General features: G+C 40.2%; 1 protein-coding gene across 6 annotated transcripts in view; it reads right to left on the bottom strand.

Annotated features, from left to right (window-relative positions):
- Nucleotides 1-7138: 7138 nt before the first annotated feature.
- The window catches only part of RNLS (renalase, FAD dependent amine oxidase), a 398113-nt gene continuing 396409 nt past the window's right edge, over nucleotides 7139-8842 (bottom strand). For 5 of the 6 annotated variants that reach the window (XR_010341781.1, XR_010341783.1, XR_010341782.1 and 2 more), the window contains one exon: nucleotides 7139-7508. The gene's annotated coding sequence lies outside the window, so the exon portion shown is untranslated. The remainder of the gene's footprint in view (nucleotides 7509-8842) is intronic. The other variant, XR_010341784.1, reaches the window with a different exon arrangement.

Below are 8842 nucleotides of genomic sequence, written 5' to 3'. Positions count from 1 at the left end.
CCTTCCTGGGTTAAACCACTGAGATTTAGGGACATATTAGCTACTACAGCACAACCTAGCATATTCAGACTAATATACATAGGACTGAGAGAACTTTTTTTTGTCCTGAGGGAACTTGATTATGAATAATATCTCTTTTCCCAATTTACCTTATTTCTCACTTTCTTACAGTTTGACACAGGGTCATGACTGTAAAATTCCAGTCAATGCTTTCACATGGGCAATAATAGACATTTAGTATTAATAATAAATATTTCATATTCATAATATTTAGCATTAAATTTGCATAAAACAAATATGCATTCCTGCAATATTGGTCCTGAAATGTTGGTGTGCATTTATTTGACATATGCCATGTCTGTTATTTGAAAATGAAAGTCCTCAGGTTTTTGTTTTTGTTTTTTCAGACAGAGTCTTACTCTGTTGCCCAGGCTGGAGTGCAGTGGCGATTCTCAGCTCACTGCAACCTCCACCTCCCGAGCTCAAGTGATTTTCCTGCCTCAGCCTCCTCAGTAGCTGGGATTACAAGTGTGTACCACCATGCCAGGCTAATTTTTGTATTTTTAGTAGAGATGGAGTTTCACCATGTTAGCCAGGCTGGTCTCGTCTCAAACTCCTGATGTCAAGTGATCCGCCTGCCTCAGCTTCCCAAAGATCTGGGATTATAGGTGTGAGCCACCACACCTGGTCTCAATTTCTTTATCTGAAGCATTAGAGACTTTTTACTAAACTGTTAATGTGACATTTCTGATGTCAGATGTATTCTATTTCAATAGCTGTTCCTTAAAATCAGGCTTTACAAGCAGACTATTGTACTATAGATGATTGTCCAACAGAGACTATGGGTATAATGCTTTTCCTTCTGGACCAAACTCCAAAAGCAGTTGAGCTGCAAGGGTGCATTGTATAAATGCTCCAGACGGTGCAACCAGTGGCTGAAGTCTCACATAATTAAGGTCTAAATGCTAATTTGTATGCTCTTTTGGGTTTATTTCAAAATTAATTATTTAGCTTTTTAAAAAAGCTAGCTCCAGTTTCTAGGAAATGTACCATAGAGATAAGACTATAGTCACCAGCTACAGTCACCAGCTAAACAATATAAATAAAAAGAATAGGAGAATATTTTAGTATTCATTGTTCATTTGACCTTTCTTAGTTAAAATGATCACGTTTTTGAGTCTCTTCTTAATTGCTCTTTGAAATCTCTGTACTTTTTGTAGGTGCCAGAGTCTTACTTTCAAATTTTAGCTAACTCTTAAAATGATGTCAATTGAAACATTCCTTTGCTGGCAGCTAACAGATGTGAGTGCCAGTTCTTCAACTGATTCTTTGATCCTAAGTGATTATCTGGATTTCAGTTTTCTCATCTCTGAATTTTTCTTAGAATATCAAGTTCTAGTATCCTAAGCTTTCATGGTATTGATGTACATTCTAAGAACACAAAGAGAACCATATATGTATGTATGTATGTCCCTATATATCTAAATAAATGTGTATGTATGCATAGATAGATGAAATATTAACATATACATTTTCTTAACATTTCAGATATGACTTTAAAAGCTGTTAAGAGGGGCCAACATTTAAATACTGTTTCCCTAGGTCATTCATCTTCCTTTTGTAATTCTGGAGCATCAAACATTTTCCTTTTATAATTTTGGAGGCTCAGTAACTTATTTTACTTTACTCTGTGTATTTTAGGTTGATCAACAAAGTAACAATTTGGATCTCCAGAGGGATATAGTAATAATTTTCATATATAGAAAACTTATGGTAGGGTTTAACCAGAACCTATGAAAATTACTCCTCTAAGACAATAATAATAAACAAAAAAAGAATAAAGAAGGAGGGAGGGAAGGAGGAAGATAGGGAGAAAGGAAGGGAAATCTGCATGGGAAACTTCATGATGCCAGGGACTACGCCTGTTCTTATTCCCCACAGTACTCAGTGCCTTGCATTGTGCCTGGCATGCAATAGGCAGTCAGTAAGTATTTGCTAGCTGAATGACAGTTTCAGAGTGGCTGACTGAAACAAAAGTTTTAGCATTTAAACAACAAATAACGGATTTTCAATTATTCTTATCTCTTGATGAATCTTTGACCAGGCATGCAATGCAGCGAAGCACTGAGGGATGAAAGTTGATGACATCTGTGCAGTTTTAAAGGAGTAAAAAATGTTTTTCTGTCCATTCTCTGCACCTTTACAGCTGTCTTAATCAAGGAAGGCCGGCATGTTTAAAATACTGACTTAGTTCTCCTTCAACATCCCCATTTCAAAATGTCATAACCAGAACCATGACTCCTTCTTGAGATTAGGGATGACTGAATGATGGTAAGAAGTATGATCATAGACAAGGGCAGAGGGATAAGGGCCTTTGCCCTGGGATCAACCCTGTGTTTGGGGTCCCCACTCTTTGGTATTCTTTCTTCAACTTCTCTGACCTGCTGAGTTCTGGATCTTCCCTGCCTTCAATTTACATAATTGTCTAACTCTTCAAGCTGTTTTGTCTCCCTAGATTTTCAACTTGTGGTCTGCTGTGATATAGACGAACTGCTTCATTCTTTCAATCTCTCTACCTGGACTTCTCATTCACCATCTGTTCTGATCTTGGCGACCTGCCTGAGACTTTGAGCCATGTCTGAATCCTAGGCTGTTCTCTTCTACTGGCTACACCCTGGCCTGACCCTGAGAGCTTCGTAAGGACACAGACAAACATAAGAGAAATAGTTACAGGACATGGCACAGAAAGGGGAGGCCTATGTGAATTAGAGAGATGAGGGATGGTTTCCCAGAGGAGGTGGGACGTGAACGGTCGATTAACTCAGTTTTCCCTCTTCCTGTTGGTAGTAAATGTTGCATGAACCCACATGTAATAAAATGGAATGTCTTCAGCATGCTATAATATTAAGGCTGTTTATTCTTTATTCTTTTACAGCAAGTTTTCTAGTTTCCATACATTCTAAGATTTCTCTGTTTTCCTTATATACTGTAAGTGCTTTATGACCTGAGTTGGTTGGGCATAGGTTCCTGTCTATGTGTTCTCCACCCTCTCCTCCTCCCTTGTTTATACACATCTGTGCTTGCTTATTTTCTATCTTCTCAGATCATAGTTCATGTTCTGAAACACTCATCTCAGAGTTGAATTTCCTCTTGGGGATCACCTGATTCAGCCATGTCTGCCATATTGTGTGCAGTCATCCTCAATATATCCTGAACAGGCCTCTCCAAGCAGTGAGGTCCAAGGTAGGTCTGGTTTAGGGTAGACGGAAGCCCCCAGGGCCAAGTGGCAGGCTTGTTCTGGCTCTGCCTGGCTCAACTCAGGGCTTGGAAGGGGAGGCACGGAACTGTGCCAGGAGCTTTCTCTATGGGCTCCTCTGCTTAGACCCAGCTGGCTTGGCTTAGCAACAGTGACAAGGGAGGGGGCAGGATTCATGTTCCCTTTTCAGAAACTTTGGCAGCCTCTACAGCTGTAGGGGTGGCTTGCCAGTCTTACCACCAACACCAATCTTTAAAGGGGCTCATCTCTTACCTTCCATTGACTCAGTAGCTCCCTTCTTTGGATGTGCATTGTGTAGGGTGTCTACCTGCCATGGCAAGTAGGAGAATTTTGGAGAAATTTAAGGAATTATAGCCTGTACTGTGCTCCTGGGTCTGAGTCCCAGGGGGTTCTCCCTCTTTTTCTTTTCTTTTTTTTTCTGAATGTGTCTTTATCTATTAATTTTAATTATTTTTTTCATTGACAAATAAAAATCATACATATTTATGGTGTCTGATGTGATGTTTAACATAAGTATATATTGTGGATTAATCAAAATAAGTCAGTTAACCTAGAGAGTTCTATAGGATGAAATATACTTTGTGTTTAAGAAAAGCATGTTTTGATTTTTTTCCCCTTTATTAAAGAAACCAAAGAAACCTTCCAATCCTTTGCAGGGATTGGAAGGCAAAGAGGTAAAACAGCTGAGCTATGCTCCTGGGGAGCCTGTGCTAACTCCATTGTCAGGAGAGACTATGTTTTGGTTGCTTCTGTCATCATGTAGCTCAGTCTAAGCTACTTTGAATCTTTAAAATTAGCAGAAATGTAGTTATGTGTAGGAAAACATCCTAGACCAGGAAAGAGGGAGCCCAGCTATTGCTGTGAGCCTTTGGGTAAGACACTATCGGGTCCAGTTTCCTCACTTGTGTGTCAAGTGAGGTCTGAGATCTTGACTCTGGCTTCAGTGGAACTCCAAGTCCCACGCCATCCCTTGATTTGTACATCTTTTGGCAATGTCTACTGTGGTATCTTCAGCTTGGGTTGTCCCATAGGCTCTCTTCTTCCTTACCTTTGTCTCCAGCTCATTATGATAGAAAGAGTTTATTTAAACCACAGCACAGAGATATATACCCATGGGGTACCTAGGAGTAGCACAAGTACATAAGGGACTTTCTCAGCAAAAGAGCCAGATTTGCTTTATGTTCTTGGACAGGGCAGTCCCTCCAAAACACTGTGCTTCCCATGCTGTATTGTTGAAAGAAACATGCACCATGGAGCCTTGCTGCCTGGATAACATGGACGCCCCCACTGTGGATTTGAGTTTCTTCATCTGTAAAATAAGAGATTCCTATCTGCCTTGTAGGTATGTTATGAGAATTAAGTGAATTAATATTGTGTAAATTATTCAGCACAGCACCTGGCACACGGTAAATGCTTGTTAAATACCTAAGTACTCATGAAATGTTGGTAGATATGCTACTTAAAAAAATAAAAGCCTTAAATAAAAGAAGTTTATTTGGAAAATCTGGGTTGATCAAAGTCAGACACATCTTTTTCTTTAGTATTTAGAATATTTAATGCCATCCCATGCAGGGGAATTTTGAAACTTCATCAGAGACTATGGAGGCCCTAGAGTATTGTTTGGAATTTTCCACACCTACTTGACTATGGAGTTACTTTTGTGAAACACCTAATATGGTTTCCGGGACCCTGAATGAGTTTCACGGAACATAGTGTCAGGAACGTGGCTCCAAGAACATGAAATCCTCTTGCTAATGTGTTCAACTTCATCAAAAGTGTCTTCTGCTGGTTTGGTCTTCAAGATCTCCTTATCCAGAAGGATATCTGTCACTTTTGTGCTGTTTTCTACATATCTATAGGGAAGATGCCATTTATATTTACACTTTTACTTGAGCAATTAGTTGCTAATTTTAAAGACTGAGGGTAGTTAAGATGGTGGTACCCTGTTGAAGGAAGCAATCTAAAATGAGTGTCTACTGACATGGAGTTAGCATGGCTGGTTGCCTTGGTAAAAGTGCATGGACAACTAACCTACCTCCAGTCATTCCTGATGTTGAAGTACAGCACTGGCATTGTGAAGAAGGAGAGGTGGTCTTTGTGCTTCTGGGGTTAATGAGAGTCAGGAGCCTGGTTCCATGTTGCTCAGGGTGGGGTTTTATCTTTTGTAAAAGCTGAAAATTCTCCTGACACTCTTCATAGTACCTGCAAATAGTCACATCTCTTACCTATTACCCACAGCTCAATGGTCAACAGGCCTCTAGAGAGCTGAGTCTGCAGGTGGAAAATGGGAGCTGAGAAGAAGGGGAAGGGTGCAGCTAGACTCACAGAGCGATTGTGCCTGCAGGCCTTATTGATTCTGTCTGAGAATGTTTAGAGCTACGGGGAATAGATTAGGAATCAGAATCTCCCAGGATCAAGAACCTGGGTCGTCCTTTGGTTCCCCACAGAACAGAATGTGAACACATTAGCCAAGCAGTCAGAACCTTCCCAAACAGGGTCAACTTCACTTCTCTCCCTCACATACCAATGAACCTTCCTCTTCACTCATCTGGGACCACTATCCCCACCACCACCACCCTGTAGTTTTTGCCTCTGAATCTTTGCTCGAATAACTTTGTTTCCATGTCTTCTATCAAAATCATACATATTTTTAAGAGCAAACTCAAGAAATATCACGTATGCTTCCCTGGAGTCTCCCTCCATTGGGAGAGCCAGGTTCCCCTCTCCTATTTACTGTAGTTTCATATGCTGCATTTTGAGTTCATCTTGCTCCATTTTACACTATGAGTTTTGGGGTACAAATGATCTCTACTCAGAAAATAATTTATTTGAGGGAAAGGACTGTGCTGTTTTTATCTATGTCCCTGACCACATCTTAATGAGTTTGTGCTACAATAAAGTTAACTAAAATCAATTATTTAGAGACAGTGACCCACTATAATGTGGTTTTCTTAGTGTCAAAATTCGCCATGCATGTGTCTATTAAGACCTATTTATTTTGCATGGGTTATCACTACTCCTCTTGGCTAATTGTTTTGCAATCACAGGTGATTTTTCTTATTTTTCTAAGCTTACTAAATATGAAATCATGTCTACATGCCTAATAATGGCATTCAAGACTCTCACCATCTGGGCTCAATATATCTTTTGGGCATGTGGAAATGGGGTGTAAACTCTCTAAATTCTCTTCAAAGAACAGCTGGGCCTAAAGCAGGATTTCTCAACCTCAGCCTGGTTGACACTTTGTGCCAGAGAATTCTTTGTTGTGGAGGGGCGTCCTCTGCATGGTGGGATGTTTAGCAGCATCCCTGTCTCTACCCACCAGATGCAAGTAGCATTCCTCACTGTGCCCCCTCATGCTGGGATTGTGATAGCCAAAAATGTCTCCAGACATTGTTAAATCTAGGGGACAAAATTGCTCCTGGTTCAGAAGCACTGGTCTAGAGGTCTCCCATATTTTTCTCTGAGTCCTGGGATAAAATGGCTCAAGCCTCCTTCTCTGACAACTTAGGCAATATCTCTCTCATCTTGGACCAACCACAAATGAATATGGCGAGGGAGAGGCAAATGCTTTCTGAAAAGCAAGAATAGGTTATGCTTTGTCATTCTCTGGTGCAGTGAGAAATAAGCCATAATACAAGTAACTAAGAGTAAACCAAAGACAATCAGAAAGGTAGTTAGACCAGTGATATTCAAAATCTTGTCTGTGAACCACATCTTCTGGAGAAAGAATTAAAAATGGAAATTTTGAGGGTTATTATCTAGGTCTACTGTATTGAAATCTGGATTTTTAACAGACTCCCAAGGGGATTCTCATGCACCCAAGTATATGAGAAACACTGCATTCAACATCAATGCTTATTTGCTTATCTTTAATAATTGTTTATTTTTAAATAACCAGGGACAGAATATTAAACAGCACAAAAAAGAGGAACTAGGCTTTCACATAATAAAAAGTACTGTATTTTAACTTTATTTTCTTTTTTAGTTTAACTGCCTCCTAACGACTAACACAGTCCATATGCTCACAGAAAACAAAAATCCCCACCAGAATGTGAGGCTGATCAGGCATAGCTGAGTGACTCTGTCAACCCCTAAGACCTGGTGGGTGTTGGATCCAAATTCCCTCTTCAGCACAAAGTAAGCCTCCAAAGCAATCATCACCCCCTTTTCCAATATGCTTGGTCTGTCCTGCTTCTTTTTCTTGACCCTGAAGGAGATATTTCTGAGACTTAAAAGGAAAAGTAAAAAGGAAAGCCAGCTTAGATAAGGTGCTCTTTGGCAAAAGAATAGGATAAAACACATTGTAGTTGCTTCTAAATTAGTTACCTTATTTGATTTGGATCTGTCTTTTTATAAGCAAAGCTCAAACACTTAACCCCTCCAGCCCCTACCCCCCCCACCCCCCGCCCCGCCCCGTTCTCCAGTGGTAGTGCAACTAAAGCCACGAAAGCTCTGAACCTAGTGAATGAATGGATAATACTGTTGTTTTGTGCAGAGAGCATAAATCCCCCCCTTCCTTTACTACCCTCCATTGCCTGGCAACAATGCTGGACACACCATAGAAGATCTGCCACTACTTGCTGAATGGAAGGAAGGGCTGCACAACCCTGTAGACCCTATAGTTTGGGGTAAGAAGGGATCTGGATGCTGACTGTACACCAAGCTACATGAAGAAATTTCCCATCATTCATTAGAGAGTGGGAGCAAGAGGATACCCAGATGCCACACAGACCCCAAGAAATAGCTCATCGAGTTTCCTTGTTTCTTGGGAAATGAAATAATTGGCACTGTAGAGCTTGCCTAATAAGAATAGAAGAGAAAATGATACCAGGGAGATCTTTACTGAAAAGACAGACCAATCCAATTTTTAAGTAGAACCATGTCTCCCTGACTCAAAAACAACCCCATCATTAGAACCACTGGGCCAACTCAACAAAATGTAAATTCAGCTCTATCCAGTAATGTGACATGGCTAGAGGCATGCCCTGGCTTTCTGCAGCAAAAGATGACCCGAGTCCTTTCCAATTTATGTTTCTAGTGTCTTTCGTTTTTTGTTTAATTAGAACGCTTGTTCCTATTTGTCAAGCAGTTAGGATGGCGTCTGTGTTTATAGATTACAGAGGAGTAGATAAAATGGGGACTCTGAGACCCATATGCAAAGGGTTGCATTTTTCACAGAAACTTTCCAAATGCTACTTTTATAGATGGCTGAAATTTGAGACTGGAAGGATCTCTCTTTTTAATCAGGCTTGCCTACTATTTTGGCATCCTACAATTTTGTATATTTTTTAAGGAAAAAGAAGGGGAAAGTAGGAGGGTGGGAGGGTTTGTCTTTCATTGTCTTCTTTGTTGGAGAAATAAGGAGATGTGGTGTTTTATTCATAGGCAAAGCTCTTTTTGGAGAATCTTTTGAAAGTCAGTGGATTTTATAAATCATCTCTATCTATTCTATTCCATGTTAACCATCCCTTTTCAAATCAGAAAACATCCTTGGTAGATAGAATTACGGGCCGCCATGCTTCAGCTGTTTTTTGGTCCACATCCTTTGCCGTGTGATATTAC

The sequence above is a fragment of the Aotus nancymaae genome, unplaced genomic scaffold, assembly GCF_030222135.1.
Source record: "Aotus nancymaae isolate 86718 unplaced genomic scaffold, 86718_ANA_hifiasm-v0.15.2.pri h1tg000010l, whole genome shotgun sequence".
NCBI classification, from domain to species: domain Eukaryota; kingdom Metazoa; phylum Chordata; class Mammalia; order Primates; family Aotidae; genus Aotus; species Aotus nancymaae.
Note: the sequence above shows the minus strand (reverse complement) of the source record. Positions and strands in the feature narration are given on the sequence as shown.